Genomic DNA, 27537 nt, shown 5'->3' on the forward strand with positions numbered 1-27537 from the left:
AGAAGATTTCACATCGTCCAACAGTTCTCCAGGCTGGCATAATACAGGTCCACTTCCAACTCATTCCGTAAATAGCTCTAGGAAAATGTCCCAGCAGGCTACCTGGCCTCCAGCAGACATGATTTCTGATCAGCCACTGTTACCTCTAGAGCAGATGGCACATGTTCAGTGAGGTCCTCAGAAACCATGCTTGTAGATAAAGCATATGAAAAAAAGCTGGCAGAAAATTGTCCCTTGCAGTGAACATATGAAAAGCCTGATGATCCTCTACCTCAACAAAAAAATTGCAGCTTCAGCTTCAGTGACTGTCTGCCTATTTATCTCTACCACTGCAAAAGCACCAGTAAACATTTACCCCTTCTTCAAAAGAAAGTCCTGCATGGTATTTCTGAACAGGAATGGTCAGATTCTCCCCCCTCCTTTTTGGATGGGGGCACAAGAGGGAGGAGCAGAAAGAACCTGGTCTAGACCTTTGCCCCTGTAGTAGAGACAGCATGAAAAATTTAGCTAGGGAAATCACCTCAGATACCCTCCCAGGAGCAGTTCAGGAATGAACCCAAGAAACAGCCTAGAGAAGAGCAGCAGGGGAGCTGGAGCCACAGCCCAACAGGGGATAGCTGAGCTTTGTTATTTAATACTGAAAAAAGCAGCAACACCAAGAGAATAAGAGGAATGGAGAGTTGCAGACCTGCATTAACACATTATGGAGGATCCTGCACACAACCTGATGGCTTTAGCCTTACTTGAGCTCTCTTCCTCTAACCTGTCACATGATTCAAGAACTGTAAGCAGAAAAGAAATAAACACACAAACAGTGACTTATTCTACCTAAATATGAAGCAGTTCCTGGAGGGGAAGGCAAGAGAACAGAACCCGAACTGATATTACAGGCTTAGCAAGCAGGAGCACTTCAGTACATACTGCCCGCTTTGTAATTCTGCTACAAAGGCAGCCTGTTACAGCTCGACCATTACAGCATTGTCCCACGCTGCCTCAAGTCTCAATTTCAATGGCTGCATTAAATGAAAAAGTCCCCTGGGTGATGGCGCTGGTTGGCTTGTGGGAGCTCCCCATTTACAGCACACTGAGTCGCTGGATCACAGTGGGGATCCCAGCAAGATCTCCAAACCTTCCCTCGCTCCAAACTAACACATAAGGTTTCCCCTACATGGAGTCTCTCCATCACAAGAGATTTCCCTGGGCAGAAAAGTCCTGCACATAACACTGCATTTTACAAGCGCTTTCCACGCTGGCTATATTATTCAATGTACTAAAATAAGTAAAATATAAATAAAGAGATGCAGTGTTCCAGTGCTGTGCAGGAAGAGCTGATCCCTCTTTCAGAGAGATCAATGTCTGGCATATTTACACCCTCAAAGGAATGCCCAGCCAAAAATAATGCTGAAACTAACAAGAGAAACAGCCAATTTGGCTGTTCTTATCCCAATCAGATTAAAAATTACTCTCTATTTACCATCTTACTAAACTACATCTGAAATTGTTACGGCAGGCTGTCTGTGGGCTGGCAAGCTAGCTGCATGCAACTTCACATAAGCACACATAAAAAGAAAGAGAAAGAGCCATAAATATATTTTTAATATATATGAAACAGCCAATGAAAGAATGAAAAAAAACTCCTGCCAACTGTCCCTCACTTTGAACAAGCAGGGGCTGAGATACCCTGGGTAGTGACAGACCCCAGACCAACCTATGGCTTTTGGATGTACTCTCCGTCTCTCCTCCTCTTAGTGCCATACCTGTTCCGGGTCCAGGGGAACTCCGCAGCCTGAATTCAGGACCATGTGTGGCAGCTCAGTGTGCCCAGGATAACACATCTTGGCAGGCCAGGTGAGGCTTTTGGTAGCTGATGGTTTATTACCAGTGTTTGGACAAAACTGTGCAATGAAATTACATTTGTTGACATACTTTCCTGGATGCAGCAGCAACACCATCTGCTTCAGGAGAAAAATGCTAGGAGGACATGGTCTGCACACACCTGTAGGTCTAGTTTACGGTACCATCATACCACAGACTGGTGCAGAAGAGCTGCAGGGCTTTTGGCATGGTACTGGTATGGCAGAAATGGTAACCACACCCTAACCATGCCCATACCCTACCTATGATCAACATGGGCCCTTCAAACAAGGGGCTGGCTGAGGGAGACAGAAGCCAGGTCCTTTGACTTCTCTGACCAGAACAAAAGCCACCAGCAGAGCACAGACAGGCCCAAATCACTGCGTGGGTTCTTTGGTTTTAGAAGCAGGAAGAAAGCTCTGGGGAAGGTGGGAGAGAGAAAAGAAGAAAAGCCCAGTGGCAGGAATAGCCATGGAGCTGGGAGGCATGGAAGATGAGCCTCAACACCAGGAAAAACTGCTATGGATGATCCATGGAGCTCTGACTCAGTGCTGAGGAGACTATGTTCCTTAGCCAAAATGAGGCCCAAGTTTCCCAGGCTGCTGCCCACAGGGCAGGACTTTAACCACCCTTGTGGAAGCCATGATTCACCTTAGGGCAGCACAAAAGCCACAGATTCGAGTCAGGGCAGATACACAAAACCACAGACTTGTCACAGCCCCAGGCATGCCAGTCTGCAGACCGTCACTGCAGACCTGTGACTACAACTCTGGTTGTTAAGATTTTAACCACATATTCCAGTTCTACTTTTTGGAAACCACAGCACTAATAAAACAAATACCACTTACGCAAAGCACAGGGGATGGTGGGGCATACCTTTCCCTTGCAGAACCAGTACCTGTTTGATGACACCGATTTATATTTATCTAAATATGACTAATTCTCTCTTTTCATATCACTTTCCCCCTCATAATCAATGGAGAGGGAGAGAAGGTTTAACATCCAGAGTGTTTCTTGTCCCCATTTAGAAGATGCAGTAGACACCAGCAGACACTTAGCTTCACGGAATTGCTGCAGGATACAAAGACACATCTCATACCCCAGCTGACAGCTTTAGCACAACGCCACACAAGCCACACAATGTCTGCCAGGGCTCCTTGTTAAATACTGTATTGTTCTAGTGACTCAGTGCACTGGAATGTATCAGGTTTATTTCCTAGCTTTTCTGATAGAGCCTTTAGATTAGACACAAACTTCTGCTTTGTAGAAAAACAATAAGTATATGGCTTATTGTTGTGTGGAACATATAAAATTCCTGGTTTCTTTTCCAAGGTTATAAATACAGAGAACCAAAGCAAAGGGACAGGCCCTCAGACACGTAATGGTTCTTTCAAGCTTCCAATAAGCAGAACTGTAACAACATTCAAGAAGAGAAAAAAACCCAAACTTTCACCATGACCAAAAGTTGCCATCAAAAGAGAAAAGGACCAAAGAGTAGTGAAGATGGTCAAAGACCTAGAGCACCTTCTGTAAGGACAGCTGAATTAATTCAGACATGTTTGTCTGGAAAAGAGACCTCTGACAGGAGACACGGTAGGGACGAACAAAACCCAAACCAACATGCAAACAACAATTCCCTAAATAGGGGCTTATAACAGTAAACTAGTTGACAGCAGGTTCAGTTACCAAAAGGAGGTGGTTAAACTTTGAAATGCCTGGTAACAGGAGAGAGGTCAAAAGCACATGTGGGTTCAAATAAGAGCTAACTAGACTGATGTGAGATGAAGGCCATTTCTAGCTGCTGGAGACAGGACAGTCCTCCGGCCTCCCACAGCTCAAGTGTTTGTGCACCATATTCTTAGTTTTCAATGAAGCAGGCAAGAGTCTATAGGATCTTCTGAGAACAGCAGCAGCAAGAAACAGGAATTAATCTCCCCCACTGCCCAGCGCTCCTCAGGAGAACTGTAGGCAGGAGGTACAGGCAGCCCAAATCCTCCTTGCAATACCAAATTAACTGCTCTCATTTAGCTGCCTTAATTGCAGTTGTGAGCAGACACAGACCACACAAGCACGTACACAGCTAAGCCCGATGCTTGCACAGGAAGCATCAGACCTACGCTCGCATTCATACAGATGATGCCACATCCTCATAGGAAGGGACCTGCAATATAACCTCCCACAATACTTAAGCTTTGCTGTCAAGCCAGGAAGCCTCAGGTGGTGCTTGAAGATGAGTCTCCTGAAAATATTTTTATATTCCAGTCACAGCCCAGTTATTTAGCTATTTAGGGCCACAGAGACAGTCTTGCATCAGAATGACTTGGTAAGGACTCCCCTGAAACAGGTTATTTTCCCATTCTATTCCACAGCAATCACAGGCAGACTGTGTTTCCAGCATCTCCTCTGTTCCATGTCTCTGCCAAGAACAGCCCTTCGCTCAGTTATCTCCTACTGACCTAAATTCATACACATAGTCTTCTTGCTTTAATCACAGTCTTTTGCCCTACAAAAGGACTCCAAACCTGAAATCCTTGCCTTCTGTATCATTCCTCCAGCTTTCAGGCCCACAAATGTGTAACAGCTTCTGATGGTCAATGCTGAGCCTGCTGCACATGACACCAGCCATAATAAATGTTCTGCAGGCCAAATTATGCCCTCGGGGAAGTCTACGCAGCCCTGTGGCCTTCTGCAGACTGCACAGCTGTCAGGCTGCAACTTACTATGTTCTACGTAAGATATGCAAGGAGAAAGAAAATTCAATGGTATTGACTTATTTTAGCTACTGAAGTCAGCAGATCTGACTCTAAACGCACATTGGGATTAGATCTGTCGATTAAGACCATGGCATGATGGCACCATTGGTCAATAACGGCATCATTTGTTCTTCACATGACCTCTATGCTACTCCCAGTTTTATTATTCACCACCGTGTTTGTTACAGTAGCTATGTACCAGCCAAGAAGAGAGTCCCCACTGCGTTTGGCACATTACAGAAGGAGGGTAAAAAGACTGTCCTGAATCCAGGAGTATAACAAGCTAAATCAATGCTGTAACATGTAGGAATAGAACATCTGAACCAAGGACATCCTGCATGTCACATTATACTGGTCAGATACAGGAGAAGTCAGGAAGCTACAAATACATAAGCTTGTTTTTCCCCTTCTCCCACAGAAGCGCAGGAATTCTCTGCCCTGCTCCCAAGATGTATTTAAGCCAACCTGATGACACAATGCAGTTTCAGTGTGTTATTTTGTCCTTGTCTTTCATTAACAAACACCCTCAGTTTTAAAATTCATCATCCCATGTTATCCTTAGGGCAGTCGCCTGCTAGGACTGTTATAATAAACTTAATTGGGCAATGGTCTCAGTCAACTGGTACAGCTCCCACACTCGCCTGTTGTGTCTGCGCCTGTATTTTACAACCAAAAGTAGAGTGTCCTCCTGGCTGGCGGACACCTACAGTATGCAGTTAACTATTTCAGTCTGGCTATGCCATTGCATCAGATGGGCCAAGATGTTCCAATTAACCAGTACTTACTAGCTAAAGTCCCTCACAAGTAGCAAGTTTACAAGTATTTTGTAGACATAAAGCATACTCATTATTACAGCCCATTATCATGCATGCAAGATATTTTAATGTGTAAAAATCCCCCATGAAATAACAATTTTCTCCTCCACTTTCAGAGAAAACCTGCAATCCTTCCCATGAACTAGGCAACACTTTCCAGCTCTTTTTTTCTTACCCTTTCCAGCCCACAAGTCAAGTCAAGCCTCATTTGCCTGATTTCACAGCACAGCTTTATGAGTAACCCCTACATGTGTCATGGCAGGCTCCTCACCCGTCCTCCTCACCAAGTTCAACACCTCCAACAAAGCTGGAAGAGAGGAGGTGAACCTTCGCTCTCCTGACCCTACAGCCTCCTCCACTCTGCAGCACGGGAAGCCACATCAGCTCTCCACTCTCCTGAAATGTGCACACTACTGGAAGCAGGATATATATAAAATTTACCACTAAGAGAAGCTGGAGCATGCTCCTCCCAAAACACCAAAAGCCAAGGAAGCTTGTCTTTCTAGGACAACACTGTCCAAGCATGCAGACCTAACACTGCACCCCAGTGAAGTCAATTTTAAGCCATTAGGCCCTACAGAAAAATCTTGTTCTTGAAATATTAAGGTACTCACTGTACAAGGTGATCAACTGGAAAACGGGAATCTGTCCCTCTTCTGTACCCAGCTCTCTACTTATTTGTCTGGAACCTATTAGAGAAGGAAAAAAAGTTGTAAATACAGACAAAGTGACCAAAAAAATTTATTTTTTTTTTAATCAAAAATTAGTTCAGCTAAGCAATGCAAAACAGACACAGACACACACACCCCTGACACTGAGGTCAAGAACTGAAAGAGCCTGCAAAGCTCACAACAAGGTCTCTCAAGCAAATGCTGTGATACTCAAAAACAGCTATGGTACCAGCTGCCTCTGGAGGCTCTGAAGAAAGTCAGACCTGATCCAAGCCAACAGTAAAGCAAGATATTTATATAGAGACTAACAGCAACAGCTACACAAAACCATTTACTACAGAGACAATGAAACAGCTCTTTGTGACACATCCTGATCACCAATGCACCATTACACACGTGGTCAAGAGCGTTACACAGGAAAACAAGTTCTTCCTCACTGGCCACAAGAACAACTTGATCAAGACACAGCCCTGAAGGGTTAGATGGGCTGAGATCCAGCATGCACCAAAGAAGGTCTTTTAATAGATTGGTTGTTTCAACACACTTTATCCCCTTAATAAGGAGCCACTGCACTTCTGCTTAAACCCATTTTGATTAAGCAAAAGATTACCCATAGAACTGCACTGGGATGCAGACAAAAGGAAAATCCGTTGCTAGACATACATGTTAGTATAAATCACACAGAGACCAATTATTCTTCAGGGAAACATTAAATCCCTGTTCAATTAATAGACACACCTCTTAAGATGAGCATTAAATAATTCTCTACGATGCACCAAGACAACTGGCTACTTCAGTAAATTGGAATAGAAATAACGCCATATAACTCCCTACCACATCACCCTGCCGACAAAATCCCAATCAAAACTTGCCCTTAAAACAACAAGAGGTCAGTAAGGAGGGATGGGAAGCAGGAATGTTACTACTGCAGGGCTATTGTATGCTTTTATTAAAGACTCCTCATCAGAAAAATTAAATGAAATGGATACCTTTCATGTTTATCAATAACAGAGCTAATGGTTTTTATGTAAATGCCATTACTTTCAGCCAGATCTGCAACAGACGCAAGCTATAAAGCCCCATCTCTCCCCTTGGAAGTGACTCCCCTTCAGGCAGCCAATCTAAATGCAAATTATAATCAAATGGCAAAACCAAGAGTTTTTCTGGATGATACTGAAAACGTAAAGCTAGGGACAAAGCATACCTATTTGAGAACAACCCTCCTCTTCTGGAAAGACCTGCTGAACCCATGCTGCTTTTTCATCCCAAATACATATAAAAATTAAAGTTCAACTTCGTTTTCTTTTACAGTCATATTATTTACCTATACAGCAAAAAAGTATCATCTTCTCATCTTCTTCCATGCTATTGCCCTCTGTGTCAAAACAAGAGAGAAAATGTTCTTCTACCAAGCTACAGAGAGAGGATATCTCTCAGAGATATTTCACCCACAATGGGAGCATCTCATCAGCAAGGATATTCAACCAGAGCAGTAATAAAGCCCCAGGTGGACTTGGCAGAACGAACAGCACTTCCAAGGAGAAGCTTCCCCCTGAAAATGCGAAATAGAGTTGTTTGTGTAAGTCAGAGGAAAAAGGTGTTATGACAGGGTGGTTATTAGGAGGCGGAGATATAAAATCAGCACAAGGAGCACCATTCTTGTAGTGTAAAAGGTTTTTTGAAGAACTCTTAAATGCTGACCCCTGCCTGGAGCACCTATCAAGTCAGGTGCTTTGTTGGCACTAATTAAAACAAGGTATTAATGGCAAATCTGAAATCAACTAATATTAGAAACGGCACTATTTAGTAAGTAGAATGCACAAAGGAGAAACTAATGATCAAAACAAAGGCCAGAGATATGACAACCTGGCTACAGCACCAGTCTGCAAGTAAGTCTCAGAGGGGACTTGCTTTAACTACCACAAACAGCTGAACACCAAAACTACCATTCCTAAGAGGAGCACATGTCCTTGGAGGGATGCAACTAATTAACAATACAGCTATATACATGCTCGTTACATGGGTGAAGAGCACAGCTCATTGTATGTTTGGAAAGTGCATACTACAGGAATAATCATCGAGCAGAACCTTGCTCATTAACATAAAAAACCGAGAGACCATTTCTGCAAACGGATGGATTTTGTGAATTAGCCAGTGAGAGAACATGCAAAGCTGGGAAGCCAGAGAGACAACACAGCCCAGCAGGCACTTGGCTGACTTCTTTGGCTACCTGTAATTAAATTATTTATCATTGTCTCAATGTCTGTGAGTGAATGTGCAGCCTGTAAACAAAGTACCTCCTATTACACAAGGCCCTGAAAAATCTGGTTAGTAGAGTTTGACTGCCCATCAAAAGCAGTCATTAAATTAAAAAACACAACCCTGATGACCTTCTCTCAGAAACTTTTCATGTGGGCCAGCCTTTCAGAATACTCATCAATTTCTTTTTCAGCTGTTCTGACATACTTTGAGGTTAAACAATTACTCACAGATCTATTGTTTCATGCACCAAAATGCTGGCTTTCAGTCCTCGATCATGACTTGGAATTGCTAAAGCTGCCTTCTCCCTCTCCTCCTCTACAAGCCTGGTGAAGCAAGCCTTGGTGTGTAGCCACACGGTGAGCCTTTTCGAGCAAAAGCAGACTGGGGCCCTAACTTCTTGGTGCTTGTCAGCACACTGACCACACGCAGGATCAACCTGTGAGCAGTGAGAAAAGGAAGCCCTTCCAAAAGAAGCACATCTTCTCTTTTCCCCATTTTGGACATTTCAGCAATGCAGTTCACAGTACAAGCCCATGAACAGATGTCCTGGCAGAAGTGGCGAGTAGCAGCACTGGGGTGCAAACCAGCGGTCAGGCAGAGCAACTTGGGGAGACAACTCTGCTGCTCCAGAAAACACACTGTGCAACCACACAGTGGTGCGTCAGTGGCAGTGCCACTCAGCCACCCAGGATTTCACACCCAGCCACCATGCACAAACATAATCTGATTTAGCAGTCATGTTCCAACATCAGCTGTCAAACCACAACCACGGTACACTTGCTGTAGCAGTGTGCGCAGCAATGTGCTTGTAAACCAGAGCTGTTCCTGTAGCAAAGCTACTTCCTCCCAGAACTGAAGATTCAAAAATCAGAAATGGCATATCCATACATTGGTGCCCAGCCACGCCACACACATCCCAGCCACCACTCGCACACTCCTGTGTACAACCGGGACCACTGACTTAACCAAGAAGTTACGTGCCAGCAATATAAAGATTTTCTTCTGGGTGGCAGAAACTTCCAGCAATCACTTAAATTTTTCAATTTTACAATTCGAAATTTGAAATATTTCCCCTTGCAAAATGCTTCCTAATGGCTCCTGTTCGTAGCTGTAAATTTCAAGACCATGCTAAATTCACTTGGCACTATATTTTTTATTTTTCCCCAAAACACTTTCATCACATGCACTCACACGCAGCGTGGCTTCCCCCGCTAAGGCTCAGGGGTTTCCCTTTGCAAGAGTTCAGGTTTATGCCCACCAAAACGGTCTGTTCAGCAGTCTTTTCTTACTGCCTTTTGTGAGAGTCTTCATGCTATGACAAACGTGTAGAAATGCAAAGCAGAAGTCCATACAAAAAGAAACCAGTGTGTGAGGTAGTTTTGTCTTAAAAAAAAGAGAGGCAGGAATGACTTATCACCTCATTAAAGAGCTCCAGTCTGCATTTTTATTAGATATATTTAGACACCAACGGTTAAAAAAAAAAAAAAAAAAAGAAAAAAAGAAAAAGCAGTTATATTCTTAACATATGGCCCTGGATCAGTCACATGGATATAAACGAAAATAGGCACAGCAGATTCTCCAAACACAGGCAAGGAAATAATTTTAATGGTGCACATGACCTAGAAAATTTCAAGTAATACCAATTCACACAAAGGTGTGACAGAATTCAGCTACTGCAGGGCTGTGCCTCGTCCCCATTCTCCTGCATCGCATATGTCTGTGTATATCACAGACGCTCTTCCTCCCTCTTGCTGTCTCCTGTAGTAACTCCTGCTTGCTCCTAATGAACACTCACAAACTGTATCCTTCTTTCCAAGGAAAAGAAACTGCTTTCAGCACTGCCTGTAGGCAAAAGGTCCAACTAATGCTGGACTTTGCAGCATACCGTACCTAAGGCATCACAGCGTTTGCTTGAACACTTCTTGGAAACACACCAGCACTAAACTAGGGTTTTCACCACTCTCCTGCGCCAGGATCTCGCCACACCTTGCAGTTAAGGTATTTCTCCAATACTCCTGTTGGGCTGTTTTCTGACTTCTATTACATAGAGTTTGAAGAGTTCACAAGCTGTCCAGTGCAGTAAAAAGGCAAGTCATGCTGTATTCATTTTCCAGTGGAGAAACTGAGGCACAGAAGACTCATATTCTGCCTAAATTAATTTCCTGTCTCCGTGGTAAAACTGAGCTGATATCCCAGGCATCAACCTCTTAACTACCAAGCGTCTTCTACGGCATTGCTGTAGCCCAGTGTCATCCCAGGCAGCTCCCTCCTCACTCTAGCCTCTATCCTGCAAGAAATATGCTGCTCCAAGAGAAAACTTGTTTCAAAATCAAGAGTCCATGTATATAATTCTGGCCCACACAAAGCAGAAATTACTAATGTAAGCGGTACCTCCCTAGCTTAATGGCAATGATAAATTATGGCCAATCATATACATGGACACTTGCACTGAACAAAACAAGAAGGCGCACCCAGAGCAAGCATGCCTTGCAACCACTAAACACACATTTCTGTACTGTACATGGGCAGCAACTGCTGTCCAGAATATTTTAACAGCAGAAAGTGCGCTGCTTGCTGTAGAAGGAAAACGCACCACCATCACCACCACACAAAAAAAACCTGAATACATTCCTCCTCATAGTCAAAGCCAAAACATAAGAAACAAGCAATATAATTATTTCCACACAAGGAGGAAAACAAACCCAAGAACACACATACAGAAAGAAACAAGCCTCCAAAACTCGATTTGCAAAATAGTTCACGGACTTCTGTGCAGGATGACAACCTCACAGAAGTACTCAGGAACAGCAAAAACTACAGATAAGCCAACGCCAAGGCTGACGCACACTGCAGAGCCCTTAACCCCCCCCACCTCCTCCCCACCCCACCGCTGGTTAGTTCAAAAAAACCAAAACTCCCCTGCCCAACATCCCAACAGCAGTGAGGCCAGCTGTAATACATGCTGGCTCCATTTCAAGTGCTGACTCTGTTTCTGCCCCCCACTAGTGACCCCATCATAGCCTGCAGCAGTGTCTGCACCGAGGCAGCACCCCAAAGCCAGTGCAGAGCCTGCAGAAGTGGGTGCCCTAAATACTGCACATCCTTCAGCACGTGACTGTGTTTCAGTTTGCCTAACGTCACCCTTTCTGGAGTGGCCTCTATTACAAGCAGAAAGAAAAACATTTTCCTGACTTTTGCATCAAGCACAAAATGCATCAAGCCCATCAGGGACTGCTAGTCCACGCACCTGCCCAGTGATGCTCATCCACAAGAGGTACACCATCCTCTCCATCCCAGGAGGATACATTCAATGTGTCTGGTCCAGAACCAGCCCAGGTTCCCCAGCTGGAATAGTACTGGACCCCAAATCCTTGAAGGCTGCAGGCAAACAAGCCTTCAGCAGGAGCGGAATCAGGCTCTCACTCCACTGTGCTTCCTCCAGATAGCGGAAGGGCTGCTCAGACACACTCACTCTTCACGGACAAGTAAAAGCACTTTAAGGAGGGCTTTTTTCCCCTCCCTTCACTTTGTTTTAAATGGGTGAAGAATTTCCTCTGTGAATGCTCCCAATTGTGGCTCATGCTGAGTTATTTTTAAAAGCACAGAACCAGATTTTCAAGACCCTGAATGAGGAAATGCAAAGCTTTTATTAAGCAATAATAGCCCAGACAATGGTCACAATTTCCCAAGGGTCTGAACACCGCAGCTGACAATAAGCTTTATTCCTTCACAAAAACCCCTTCATGGGCTCAGAGGGTTTGCTTTGTATGATCTAGGCTCAAGTTAGAGAGTTAAAACAAAAAGCCCTGTGGTCGGTTTCGGTGTGATTTCCTCCACCAATGCACATCCAATCAGATAGAAAAATCACAGGGAAAAAGACCCTTTGCACTACCTCATTCCCTCCTTTGCTAGTGCAGCAAGGCCCCTCCAGGACATCACCCCATCCAGCTGGACCTTTCCCTCACGGATGGATCACAGCTGACAAACTGGCCAATCTTCCAGGGTCAGGAGAGTGACACAAAGCCCTTCCACTCTCTTATTGATATTTGAACCATCACATGATGACTCTCACTAAAATGGCCAGAAACGTACTTGAAACCTCCGACACGCTACCACATGGTATAATCACAGTGACCATAGCAGCTCCTTCCTTCTCAGAAGGAGCTGCAACTACGAGGAGCTTGTACAGTCTCCAAAAGGACTCAACAGCCAAGGTCTGGCCTTGTGCAAGGCACTTCTCATTCAATAAGATGGTAATCAGTTATGGCCAACTGCAACATTACACCTACACTAGCTGGTCTGACTGTCTACAGCCAGCAAAAGCAGCAGACACTTCTGGGGTGCATAAAACTTCATTAGTTCAAGATGTCTACTTAGTACAAGATGAGTGTGCTACAGAAATGGTTGTTTTTCTCTGCTGACTATAAAGCAGACCTCATAGAAAGAAAGAAAAAAAAAAAAAAAACAACAAAAAAACCCAAAAGAGAAACAACTTTGTAGACAACTGGATCTGTTACAAAAGAATCCCAACCTAAATGTCTCCCACTCAAACGCAGCCCTCACCTTAAATAACAAAGACACTAACACCATAAATTGCAGAATCACAGAATGGCCAGGGTTGGAAGTGACCTCTGGAGATCATCTAGTCCAGCCCCTTGCTAAAGCAGGTTCTCCTCCAGCAGGCTGCACAGGATCACGTCCAGGCAGGTTTTAAGCATCTCCAGAGGAGAGTCTTCATCAGTTCTTCAAACTAGATTCCTTAGTTCTTCAAACCAAAACCAGAGTGTTTCTATCCTCTCATCACCTCTCCTCTTCCTTGTCCCAGCAAAAGCTCGGTGTGGCTGCACAGCAAGCTGAGGTTACAACTAATTTCAAAAACAAGAAGAAAGCTTAGATTCAATCTGATCACTTTCCAAACTGGTCTGCCACACAGCCAGGAGGGAGAGATCACAGTGCCTCATTTTTCCAGCTTACCACAGTTTGAAGGGTTTGTGAAAACACTTCCTAATCTTCTACGTATCTATCAGTCAGTCTGTAACCAAGACAGCTTATGTACCCAAAAGGAGAAAATACTTCAGCACCCTTCACAAACATCTGCAACACTCCTGCTGCTGGTGTGCCCTCACCAAAACAGCCTCCATGAGCTGCAGATGTGCTATATGAGTGCCTACTGCATCTCTTTCCCCCTTCCACTACTCATAGAGGTACAGACACTGGAAAATGGTTTCAAGTTTGTGTAAAACTTCTTAAGGGAGAGAAGGAAAAGGTGTTTAGACAATCTAATTCAAAATACACTTCATCCCCTTTCCTTTTTCAACCCTGCCTGTAAAATCAGACATAAGGAAACAGCCCTACCATCCTTCACTTTTTTTACCATAAATTTCAAGGACTCTTGACTCAATGTAATCCCTTAACCTGGCTCAAAATGCTACTGAAAAATTATTAATAGTCTGCTCATCTTTAAAACAGCAGTCCATGTTACACATGCATGCAACTGCATACTCTGTCCAGAAAAGTATGCAGAAATTCAGGATATGTGCCGAAAATGGATGTACTCAGAAACTGAGGATGCCAAACACACCCAGATATTGCCATTCAGAGAATTCACAGAAGCACTTTTTGTGCAGCAACATCTGTAAATTAAAGCATATTATTTTCCACCCTCGTAATCAAGAGATTTGCTAGATTATCTAGAGATCTGTCTGATCATGACAGACAAAGCTGTTGAACCTCATGCAGCTGCCTGAAATGCACACTCAGGCAACGAGCTTACTCGTGACACCAAACAATAAACACAGCCCCTTCAGCGCTCACTTCCAATTAACAAAACTCCTGGTGCAATGAGGAAAGAGCCCATCATAGCAAGAGGAGTGCCCACAGGTGACAAACGTGCATGCCAGCAGCCGCTGCTTGGCAGACAAACTGCAGTCCCATCTAACAAAGCGAGGATCAGAGACAGACTGCAGTCAGTGCTTCATCTGTGGTCACCAAGAAGCCAGAGAGACTGGAATACCGTTAGGAGGCCAGACAGAACTTAAAATGGCAGCCTTGACAGCAAGTGTTCATTTCAATTAACAAGCTGTATTTGCAAGGCCAGGCTCCAAAATGCTCCTCAGCATCCAATCACCTAACTGTTGCTTAAAGACATGCCGTTATAAGAAGGTATTGGTTACCTGCTGGCTGAATAACTAAATCCTAGCCAGATGCTTAAACTACCAGCAAATGGGTCAGTCATATCCTACATCATTCAGGGCCCTCCAACAGGGAACAGTCATGCACCACCACTCATGCACCTGTGGGAATGGTTTGAGAGGTTCCTCACAAACCCATTTGTTAAATGATACTTCATTTTGTGGTTCAGGGGAAGGCAAGACACAGCCCATCTTGTTGCTGAGAAGCCTTTTCATTGCTATCTTTCCAAATCATGTTATGCAACAAGTAATTCACTCCCACACATGTAGGAGCAAAAAAATGCCCTTCAGCATTAATAACAACTCTAGATTACTGTAATCTTAATAGAAATAAGATCACAGAAATTTTACTTATCACTCTGCAAATTACTTAAATCAAGCAAAAAAAAAAAGTACAAGATTAAATTAAGACTCCTTTCCAGCTCTACCCCTCATGCTTGCCTGTGGAAGTACACACAACAAAATTAAATACAGTTGTTAACTTTCAGGTGCAGTATAACAGCTATTTATTGACCTACAGAAGATCCAAGCACATACCTCAAAGAGCATGTGCCAAGGATAAGTTATTCCAGGTACCTGAAGAGACGCTGCTCTCAAATGAGAGTGGTGACAGATACCATCTTTGGAAAATTCAGGACTGTATCGTGCTGAGCCTTCATTGCCATCAGTGACCTCTACAGTAATACAATAAATATTTTAGCATATAATGAATTTGCTGCATTACATTTGCTCTCATACTGAAGATCAGCTAGGAACTGATGAATTGTAGGCGTAAAGCTCACACAAAGCTGAAAGCTACAATGGAGATCTTCCTGCCTGCATCAAAACTGCAGCAAAAAGCTGGGGGTGGGGGTGGGATGGAGGTTAGGAGAAAAAGAGGTGTCTTAAACAAACAAACCCTCATGAGCTCACCATTCACATAAGCTTCCACCACATTCACAGGACCAGCAGTGAGATCCCTGCAGTCACTCAAGCAGGACGGGTGCTGAAGCTGCATCTTTATTGTTTTGAATCCTAAGATTCATTTCTGCCAGCAATAAAACTCTCAAAAATAACCTTAAAACCCCATAAGCTTCCCAGGAGTTCAAAGGACAGGCTGCATGACAGCTCAGAAACATGAGGGAAGTTGTATGTTTTAGCTCCAGTTCTGCTATCAGCTCGTTCAGATGACTTACGACTTCAGACACCTCTTTGCATCTCCACTTCTTAGCCTGCTTGGAGGCATCAGTGCTTTGCCATTTGCAGTAACATCTCCAAAGCACAGAGTTCTTCCTATCTCCTCAATCCATGGCAAGGAGATGCCAGTCTCTTTCTAGATACCCTTATCTGTACAGAGGGTAAAGCATCCCAGAACACATGAAGCTGGCAGATAATCAGCACTGTGTCTGCTGATCTACACCACAATCTCAGCCAGCCAGATTGTCTCATTTTTTGGGATCTCATTTTCAACAGATTAAGAGAAATTATCCCACGGGCATGGTAATGGACCAGAACGCAGGAGATCATTTCAAGACATCTGCAATAGCACACAATTAACAACAACTCCTCAATTTTGTCTTGTCTTATGACCTCACTCATTAGGAAGAGTTTTTATCACCCTCAAATAACATCTTTACAAACACTCCCCCCCCCATGTCTCTGCCAAGTCTTTCCTTACTGCCATTATAAGCCCGAGGCTTCTCTTACCTTGACACCATCGCAAGGGGAAGAAAGATGTTAATTTCCTCCACCATCTGTAATGAAACTGCCTATAGACACACGCCAAACAAGCTAGAATTACACCATTAATTTCAGCTCAGTCAGCTCACGCTACAAACTAAGTCAATATTTGACAGATATTTAGCAAGGACTACAGTTTATTCAAATTCAGTGCATTGTGCCCACAGAAGCAGATATAGCAACGGATGAGAGACAGCAGGACACACTGCTTGGGATTTGGGGGACAAACACTAAATAACCACAGAGTTCTTCTGGTTGGAGACCTCCTGTTATCAAAAAAAGGGGTTAAGGGAATGGAAAGGCCACTGTCTCCTGAGATCAGCCCTCCAAACCAGGCCTGCTTCATGAGCAACAACCAGCCTTCCTGCTAACAATAGGATGGCGAGTGAGAACATCTCATCTTTCACGGGCAGGGTTGCTAAGGCGATCAAACAAAAGGCCCGTTGTCTGCACCAATCCAGTTTCTCAACACATCCCCATCACTGCTAGCTATAGGGCAGTTCAGCCCATACATGAAGCTCCAGCTAAATCCAGTCTCCATCAATAAACCAAGCTCTCTGAGCAGTTAAGGTTTTCTGTTATCTTCACAGCTGCTACACAGCTGGCAGAGAACAAGGAAATTCTGAGGAAAAGGATTTATGTGAAAGTAATGCCAAAGAGCAGGAAGTCAAGTCAGCAAGCAGAGTGTGAGGAATAAAATAACAATAAACGGAACAGATCAAGCACAACTTCACTATAAACTGCAACGGGCCCACTCCTTCTACTCTTAGTTTTCAACAGAAAACACGGAAAAAATAAGATACCATCAACTGCAGGACAGCCTCTCAGCTTCCCACCCCTTTCTGTGATTTTATAAGCTTCTGAAATCCAGTTGTTTGGAACAAGCACATCCCAGCAGATATCGATGCTGTGAGTCAGCAACATCTCTTCACAGATGTGATCTCTCCCAAAGCGACTGTTTTTCACAACAACATCTCCAGACCAAGTGCAGCGTCAGCGCGACTCGCTCTCAGAGCTTTCTGCCAGCACTGTTTAGAGGAAGAAAAACTGCTGAAACCACCCAGCATGCCAGGTTGGTTAATGACATTGCAAAGAAATACGTTTACTCCAGATTGTGTTAACTTTTAATACAAATCTGCTCCAACTTCGAAGACAGAGATTTTTTGCTTTTCAATATAAAAAGCTAGAGAAGATAGAAGCTATTCCTTTAACTGCCACTTCAATTTCTCATGATAGCATCTTCTTCCCTCCTCTATCATCACAGAGATATTAAAGCTTCTGGATCTCTCTAAACCTGCTGCATGCACTGGTCCATCTTGCTAGCTGGCAAAGTTCTTTGCTTAGAGAAGCCCTGGGAAATGGTGTCAAAATGGAAGATTAAAGGAATAGGTCAGTGAAAAATCCCAAGAAACAGACCATCCCAGGGGAATGGGGGGAAGTGTTGATACAAACCTCCCTCTTACACAACCAACCACAGTTAAGTGCCCTCCTGTCAGCAGATGCAAAGCATTACACAGGTCAGAGCTGCTACCAGGAGAGAAAGCTGCTCATAAAAAACCAAAGCTACATGAGCAAAAACTAAGTGTTCCTTGTTTTGTACATAACTATCTGGGAGAGGAGAGTTCAAACACCCAGTGAACAGTCCACATGCAGCCCAAACCAGCTGCAGAGCATGGAGCCTCCCCAGTGTTCCTGGACCTTGCAGGGAACTAATTTTGTTTGGCAAAAGGAAGGCGCCTGCAAAGACACAAGATCCAAATTCAGAAGAAACCCTGTTTTGCTGTGCTGCAGCTCACCAAAGGGATGGTTTTTGTTTTAATTCAGTTGCAGAGTAGAACTTAAAAACAAAAGGATACATATAAAGGCTTATAGCAATGTTTTCTCACACCCCTGGACAAACTTTTCAGCTACAAAAGCCCAAGGAAATCACACTGACAGCAGTGGACACCTAGGTATCCTTCATTTGAAAAGACAAAGAACAAAGCTCTGCAGCATCTGGGAATTAGAAAGCCTGACAGATTTCACTCTTGTTTATCCCCAGGCAAATTAGCTACTGTTTAAACATACAGCTTGGGCATTACATCATCTGTTTGCAGGGGATTTTTTTTTTTTTTTTTTTTTTTTGTAAAGCTAAACCATTCTTGTGTTCACAGCTTGAGGAACATCACTCATTCCTAACAGACTCAACAAAATGAAGGGGTGGATCAAACTTTCTGCAGGAGCCTTGCAAGCAGGGAAGCACACACTTCAGCTGCTTTGCAAGTTCAAACAGTAGATGATCTTATCTGGAATCTAGCAGGAAACAGAGTGCCCCTTAGGTTTGTCTATTCAGATTAAAGGATGAAAAGCCTACATTTTCAAGTTATGATGTGCAAAACCCAGCCTGGCTTGATATCACATACCCTTCGGCTCACCCAGCTCCAGTTCAATGTGGATCTAAGGAGACATGCGGTTGGGTCCCATTTGATTCTTACACTTGTTTCTGTCATCTATCCAAATAACCCCAGCATTTCAACTCTTCTAGATACCATGCTGGCTTAATGGATCACACAGAGAGACAGGGAAGGACCAGCTGCAAACTGAGCTACTGGAGTATTTTTGGTGTCTGTTCTCTTGTTCCAGCTTGGACACTCATTTTGGAGACTTATTTTCCCTTGAGAGACACAGATCTCCATCAGTCCAATATTGTTTCTCAACAATTGGCAGAACCCTAATTTTGCAGCACCTGCTCTTTGACGCTTGTTTCAGAGTTTTCTTTGGTGTATTTGAAGGACCAGGCTCTCACAGCCTCTCAAGTACAGCTTTGGAAAACACACAGTGCAATGGGCTCTCATGTGAAAACTCAAATGCTGAGCTGATCCGAGAGATTTCACACAATCTGTTTATCTGACCCTTCGATCTCAAGAGCTGTCAAATTTTAGAGAGGAAAAAGGAAGAATGCCAGGAGAGAATTTCTAAAGAGTAAAACGAAGATCCATTGGTCTCATCCTCAAGAAGAACAGATTTCACACAGGCACACAGTTTATGTAGAGCAAGGCCCCCAGATGCTTGACCTTTCCCTACATACCAAACACACAGTGGGCTGTGACTACAAGCCAGTGACATCAAGGAGTGATATTATTTCACAGTACTTTTACTAAATTTTTTTTTTGTAAAAAAAAGTGAGCTTTTTCCCCCCCCCCCCTAAACCTGCCAAGGTTCTATGACCTAATTACATTACAACTTCTTAAAGTTAAAAAAAAAAAAACACACACACAAAAACCCACCACCACACCAAACTAAAAAAAACTAAAAACCAAACAAAACCCCAAAAAACAATCCAAAACCCCAAACAAAATGCAACAACAAACCACAGGCCTTTCATCATCACACCTCTAGACATTCAAAAATACAGTGAGAATTTCCTCCTTAGATTAATAAATGCATAAAGCATTATTTAGAAATAACACCAAGGACAAGCAATTCTAGCAAAAAAAAAAAAAACAAAAAACCAACAAACAAAAAAAACCACACACTCAAAAAAACCCCAACCCACCACACAACAAACCCCTCCAAAATACCTCACCCAACCAACCAAAACCCCACCCCCTGCAAAGTTTCAAAAAACTACAACTGCAGAAGTCCTGTTAAAGACAGCTTAACCTTTAAAAATGCCAGAACTGTAATGCACACAGAAGAATAGGTTTTGCTGTCAGAACGCAATTAAAAGAAACCCAAACCAACTCAGTTCTGCTCTATATCAAGATAGCCAGGAGCTGATCTGGGAGAAAGTCAAGCAAACAAATTTTCTCTCAGAGATTCCAAAAGGTCATTTCAAACAATTACTACAATGCAATACTGAAAACAACATATGCCAATTCTTTTTTTCAATTTAACAAGATATCTTTACTGCTCTAGTTATTACTTGCAAAAGGTAATAATTCCAAGGATCGCACAGCCAGCTAAATAATTATATGAATACCAACGAAGCATTAAAACTGCTTTTCAAAGCGAGCAGGCTACACAACTGTTTGTTTCCTCTTCCTCTCCCTCTGCTTTTACATAACACAGTTCCCAAAACAAATCTCATCTACTATTAATCTCAGGCCAGAATGAAGACATTCCTTCCCATGTATGGGAAATAAGGAGATTATTAATTTCACTTCTTATGACAGAAAAGCAGAAGTCATAGTAAGAAGGCCTCAGAATAAAAAGTCACTCAAAGTCAATGAAAAGATGTGCCAAGGTCTGAAAATATTTGTACCAATACTGCATGTCTTTCCAGTTGTCTCACTACCGAGCAGCCTTCAAAATGGGGCATTTTCTTCTTGCTGTGCAACTCCAGTCCCCATTAACGGGAACTGAGTGTGTCAGCACAAACCTCGGTTTCACCCAGCAGCATGCAGGAACTGAAAAATGAGCATCCTATTCTAGTGACCTTCATAGTCATATCCAAAAGCAAACTATTCTTGTCCATTCAGCGTGTTCATTTATAACAACTACCCCTGCTTCATTAAATTATCCTCACTGGTCCTAAGCAGATTCTAGATTTGCAGTAAAGACAAAACAGCACTGGAACAGACCTCAAACACAGCACAGCAGCTGTGTCACTGTCCCACTACCTATTCTTTATCTGCCCAAGCCCTGCAATGCTCCACCACTCCTACTGCTGCCAGGGGAAGGGGTCAAGTACATACAGGCATTGTCCTCCCTAAGTGGCAGGTACACATCCCAACCATTCCCTCCAGCACCAGAAGAGCAGCAAGCCCAGCTTCTCGCTGCTCTGCCTCTTGTTTTGCCTTCTGAGTAAGGGAAACAAGTTACCTTCTACCAGGCACCTATCCCTCATGGCCTTGGGGCAGCAAAATTCAAGAGTACCAGAGATGGGTAAAAATATCACAAGACAAAGACATTCCCTGTCCCCTGCCAAGTGAATGGGTCTCCTCCTCGGGCACTGCCAATGCTCATCTCTCACATCTTGGGAAAGCGAGGCTGGACTCAAGACAGGAGTATCCTAATGCAGGAATATTAGGACAGTAAACTAACTGTAAGAAAAGGGGAGAAGGGGTACCTAGCAGTAGGATGAGGGGGGAAGTTGCTAAGAGAACCCCCTACCTCCCCCAAAAAATCCTACAAGCGGTTTGCTAATAGATTATCAAAATTAATCTCTTCACTGAGGCATCATATAAATGACAGGGACTGCAGAGCTGAGCGAGGGAAAGGGACCAAGGCCATCCCTTCCAGCAGCAAGCTATGAAATGAGTTCAACCATATCACAAATCTCCAATCCAAAGGTCAGTGTCAACAGGTACTGGGCTGTACTTCCCAACATCACAGAAGCTCTGCGATACACTCTGATATTACGGAAACATTAACCTCTATTTCCCGAAGATTTATGAAGCACAGAAGCAGGGGAAGCTGACAGAAGGCCTTGGGTATAATCCCCTTTCTCCCCAAAAGGCTCCACATAAACATACCAATAATCTGAACACAGCATGAGTCAACACAGAGCTCCCTCGATACACACACAGCAGCATTTGGTAAACAGGCTAAGAATAGGCACAGGGACAGCAAAGTGTCCAAGCAAGACATCCCTGCAAATCAGCATTGAACTCACAAGAAACATTTGCAATACTGCTTTTGCTTTAATCAGCCTTAAGAAGAGGAAATTCACCTCAGTTCTTTTTATAATACCACTCTATTACATTTGTCAAACAGCTGCTACTTTCTCTCCCAGATATAGCTGCTTTCAGTGGTAACCAAAAGGATCACCATGTCTGCGCATGTATTATAGATCAGAGATGCATATTAAAACAGACTTGAGATCCGCCTAGAGATTACCTGTCACTCCTTCCAAGTCAATGGAATTATACAGAGACGCAAGTTGGTGCAAAGCCTGGGACATACTTGTATAAACTACTCCAGAAGATGCACTGGGCCTTGCTGCCTCAGAAAGGTCGTCCAAAACACAAGCTCACTAAGACAGACATTCAACTGATGCAAAAACATCTTCCCTGACATCTCCTTTGTTGCCTGGCCTTTCTAATCAAAATCATCATCGTCCCAAACAACATAAAAGCCATTTCTGGGGAAAAAGCTGGTCTGATTCTTGAGGGCTGGGGAGGAAATTAGCTGCTGTTACAAAAGCCTTGAGATACCTGCCAGCTCCAGCCCAATCATTACTCCTAACTAACTACACCCTTGAGACACTTACAAAAGGCTTGGTGCTATTCATCACCGCCACAAAATAAAAACAAAGTCAGAAGACCCTGGGCACAAATGTGAGAAACCAACTGCAAGATTTCTTTGAATTATTTTATTATTATTTTCATTAACTTTTGTGAAGAATCCTAAGATTAGTATTGACAATAACACTTTGCAGATGATACGGATTTACAGCTTTCCCGTGAAGAAAGGTAGCCTCAAACTTCTTTTATGGGTAAGAGCCATAAGAAGTTTGCAGACTACAACAGCACTCAACAGCAAAAAACCAAGAGCTTCGGGGTCCATCAAATCCTACCTGCTCCGCTAGAAAGGAGCCACATTAGAATCAACTCTATGTTCTGCTTTTAGTAAGATCAACGAAATAATAACCACTCAAGAGTATTACACGGACAGCTCCTGCCTTTCTCCAGGTCCTTGGTTTTGTTTCCTGATGCAGGGTTGAGAACTTGCAAGGAAAGTCTTAACAACAGCTAATTGTCAGACGCCACAGTAATTAGTGGCAACTTTCCAATGCATCCATTTCTGGCTGGTTTTCCGATAGCTGGCTCCTCCTCAATCCCCACATTAAAATGAAGGTACACAAGGTAGGCGGCAGATTCATTTACAAGTACCAAGGTCTTCCCAGGAGAGATGCCTAAGGAAAGAAATATCTTACCTAAACAATGCATGGGTTGTGTGTTTTTTTTTCCCTTCCCATTTGCTATGGGGCTGCTATCTTTATTAATAATCTGAGAACAATGTTAACCTATTCACCGACATATACTATCAGATGTACAATGCATTTCTGTGAGCCAGTGGGCTCCCGTACCACATGTCCTCTTCATTTAGAGGTACTTTGCTGGCCAGAGAGAACAGGATCATGCTGTCCTGTCTTCTGCCCACCTGCTGGTTACACATCACAACTTTGATGTTACTACTCCACCAATATCAAAGGTTTCCAGTGATTTTATTTGCAGATCCTTACAAGTTTCCCTGCAGACAGAAAGCCCTCCCATATAGCAAATTCAGGACTGTTCTGCTAGACTTTATAGACCCCTTAGAAAGCAGCTCACACCATTGCTCTATATGTTTAGGTTCTGCTCTCAGCTCTGAGGCTCCCCACTCATTTGGCAGCTCTTCTTGTCACAAGCTCCAACGCTTTCATGCCAACCTTTTCCAGGCATCATCTGCATGTCAGCAGTACTCCACAGCATATACTCCACTCAACACCAACACAATCCAGAACACATCACTTCCCACTAAGTGCCTACACAGAGCAGACCTGCAGTGTAATTACTTCCTCACACCCAATAATAGAAACACTAAAAGACATGTACAAATTCCATTTTCATCCTGATGCACTCCTGCATTACATATGATGCGGAGGCATTTAATCAAGGGAGGAAAAGAAAGAAGTCTTTCCCACACTCAGTGACGTGCTTAATTCCATCACATTCAAATCTGGACCCAGAAGGTGGGGTACATATGGGATGGGGAAAAGAAAAGCTTATCTTACGTTGAAAATTGAGACACGTTGATGGGACAACATAATGGAGGGTGTTGATGGTTTTGATTGTACTGCCTTTATATAAGCAGAGGACCCAATGTCCACATTAAGTTACCAAACCTGAATTAACCATCTATTTGACTGGACCTAAAAAGTACTCAGCCTGTCAAGAAGCGTGCCTTAAGGAAGGCAACAAACGCATAGAACAAATATTTCCTGCTCCATGGCATTTTGGCTTTCAAATAAATATAATTCACTTCCAAATGAATCCACAGATGACCAACATACCAGTGTAGATTTGAGATGACTACATAGCTCCACAATCCTTTCATGTTACACAGAAAGGCTAACACAAAACAGTAAGAAAGCTCATCCGACAGAGTCAGACGTCAGAATATACACTTCAGCACAGCAATACTCATACCAAAACACAACAGCAATAGAAACAAACCTCAGGCTACCTGCACTGCCGCTATCCCTAAGAAGAAAGTCAGGTAAGAACATACCTGCAAGTATTTTGAATCATAAAAGAAAGCATTTTATGAAACAAGAAAGAAAAAAAGGCTAATCAACTAGAAACTGTACACAAAAAAAAAGGAAATAAAAATGTTACTTGTGCAGTAGGAAATCTTATTTTGTATTAGAAGAAACTTGAGAGGGTTTATCAATGCTCATGGGTTAATCCCATGTTCTGATACGACTCTCAGGCAGCCATTGGCAAATGCACCAAAATTCATTGGGGGTGGGGGGTGGGGGGTGGGAATAGGCAGACCCCCTCAACTCCAGGCAACCAGATCCAAACCATTTAAGAAACTGACCGTAAGGGCAGAATTTCTGACACTCATTAAAACACACACCTTAAAGAAAAAAAACAAAAACCAAAACACCCCCCCCCACCCAAACACCAACAAAAAAACCACAAAACAACTCCTTTACATCCAATTAGTGGCTACAACCTGTTAGTTTGGAGATTTAGGGTTCCCTCCTGCCCAACAAACATAAAAGACCAATTTGTTTGATTTATAAGCCTGGATTTTCTGTATTTCACTTGATTTTATCAATAAGGGCCAGATCACTTTGTAGTTTGTTACCGGTTACATCAACACAGCTCTGAGAAACTGATGTCCACTCACCAGGAGTTAGCAGGGCAGATGCCAGCAGAGGGAGCACAGCGCACCTACATGCATCTTATATTAAAGACTCAGTATCGTAAACTTCCTCAGTAAACACTAAATAAAAAAAAAAATGTAAAAAACTAGAATTTGCTTTAAAATTGCTACAGTCTTGTAGGGAATGACCAGCAAGTCAACGCAGAAGCTACAAAAAGTCCTTTCAAATCCATTTGTGATGGATTAGCCAGTCCGCTAAACTGTTCTTGCTGGTAACAGACATCAATTAACTAACAGCAATGATTTCACAAAAATGGGATTTCAATTTGCACTTCAAAACTGGCCCTGCAAGTGCTGCGTAATAACATCAATTTACCTGGTTGGCCAGCGCTCAAGGCTTCCTACACCCAGACAATCCAGGGATCAGTAAGCTCCAAGCCACGGAGCTGTGCATGTTTCTGTCTTTATCCTTCCTACCAAACCCCAAAACCTCAAAGTGGCTTTGCACCTCTTCCCAGGCAGCATCCACCAACATCATCTGCATCTGACAAACAGCCGTCTAAGCTGCAGGAGCCAAACTCAACCACGACAATCCCCAGTAAACAGTACTTTCAACTGTTCTTCAAGAAGAAAACTACAGGCTCTTCGCTTTTGAGGATATGTCTAAATTGCAACTCCGGAACTGCAAGCATATGCATGCTAGCTTTAGCCCAGCCTGTGTCAGCACAGGTTAGATGAGACAACTGGAAGTTCCAGCTGCATCCCCCATATCCCATGTGAATGCTTCCCCAACTGCCTAGCCACATACAAGGAGAGATACGCCTGTCTATACTGAGATGGTGCTATCTTAATATGCCTATGAGTATCACTTGCCTTTTTCACACGGCAGCGAACAAAACCCCCACATATTTTGCTTGTTGGGTGGTTAAGACATAGGAATCCCAGTGTGGGTTAGGATTCACTTGTTACAGTAACGGCAAAAATTCCACCCTGGGTTAAAACCTCATGGTCAGGAATTGCTTCAAAATGTTCAGTTTGTTCCTGCCCGAACAAACGGGTGTTTAGCACAGACACAGCTAGAGAAGTGAGACAGCGAGCACTGGGAAAACCTATCTGCCCATCAGGAGATGACATCCAATGATCAGGAGGTCCCTTCCCATTCAATGTTTTTGTGGGGTTTCCAAAGCAGCAAAATTGCCTCTGGACTAGTAACCAATTCACATTCGACTGCTGTGATCTTGGCTTCAAACAGCTAACATGTGGGTAGCTGCATTTCCCACCCCAGTGAAATCATTACTGTGGGCAGGGGGAGGAATGCCCTGGGAAAACTGCAAAGGCAACTGGGAGAGGTGATAGGAGTCAAACAACAAGGAGAAAAACCAGGCAGCAGAGATTGAAACAAATACACACAGCCAGATGGGGGCGGGGGGGGAAGACTAAAAACTTCAGATGGTGTATCATGGCATTTCAAGACATAATAGTCATGGACGGGCTCTGGCTCCATATATGCCAGCAAGCCCTGGGAATGCATCAACATTCAATTCATCAGCTGAACAGTCCCAGAGAGATCCACATTACAAATATTCAAGGGAACATGACAATGATGATCTTTCCCATCCCATCTGAACAGCACACAAACAGCCCTCCAATTTTTGCCATATATCACTGAGAAACAGCCTAAGTGAAGGCAATTCAACAATCATGTTTTTCTTGTTTTGTGTATTTCCTGCTTTTGCTCTGACTTGACAACTGCCAAAATCTATCCTCACATGCAAACAAACATGAGAGTCAACAGTCTCCACTTGAAGAATTCAAGAAAACTGTTTTGGACTTTACTTCTGCAACAAGATATCAAGAAGTTCAAGAACTATCTGTACCACAACTGAGCTGCCAGAAGAATTTGGCTGTACTGTGCTCAAATGAAGACAGTCAATCACCGCTGCTCCTGAATCTCTTAACACCAAGCTGAACAGATGCAAACTCCCATTTCTGGAATGAAAAACTGAAAAGAGGCGGCATCCCAAAGCCATGCGTGAATACAGATAAAGCTGCATATAACAACTGGACTCTCAGATAGTACATGAAAGTTAAGGGATTTGTCAGGGGGAGAACACTTCTCCCTTCCCATCACTACATAATCAGACTGCACTTCATTTCTGATGCTACATCTGCATAAAAACTAGCTTAAGATTTGATAAAACCCAACAACATACAAAACACACCCCCTGTTCCAAGAACCTTACTATCTGATTTCTCCATGAAAACAGAAATATCTGTAAGATAATCACTTGCATGTAACCCTCCTCTCAGGAAACAAAGTTACTTAATCTTCATGCCAATGCTAGACTTGCAGCATGGAAACCTAAGACATTTTAAAGCCGAGCTATCATATTGGAATATCAGCACATACAATTTATCAGGCACACGCATAAGCAGTAAGAGATCAGAAACTAGTCATTGACACTCAGTGTTC

The 27537-nt window shown here is 43.3% G+C and overlaps 1 protein-coding gene across 13 annotated transcripts in view; it reads right to left on the reverse strand.

Annotated features, from left to right (window-relative positions):
• Positions 1-27537, reverse strand: part of EXTL3 (exostosin like glycosyltransferase 3) — a 131218-nt gene that overhangs the window by 102343 nt on the left and 1338 nt on the right. For 8 of the 13 annotated variants that reach the window (XM_055713470.1, XM_055713480.1, XM_055713469.1 and 5 more), the window contains exon 2: positions 6037-6111. The exons of 3 other annotated variants lie outside the window; for them this stretch is intronic. The gene's annotated coding sequence lies outside the window, so the exon portion shown is untranslated. Of the gene's footprint in view, positions 1-6036; positions 6112-11602; positions 11790-27537 lie in introns of those variants that run through there. 2 more of the 13 variants (XM_027811528.2, XM_027811526.2) reach the window with 1 other exon arrangement.

Source organism: Falco cherrug, chromosome 6 (assembly GCF_023634085.1).
Source record: "Falco cherrug isolate bFalChe1 chromosome 6, bFalChe1.pri, whole genome shotgun sequence".
Taxonomy (NCBI): Eukaryota; Metazoa; Chordata; class Aves; order Falconiformes; family Falconidae; genus Falco; species Falco cherrug.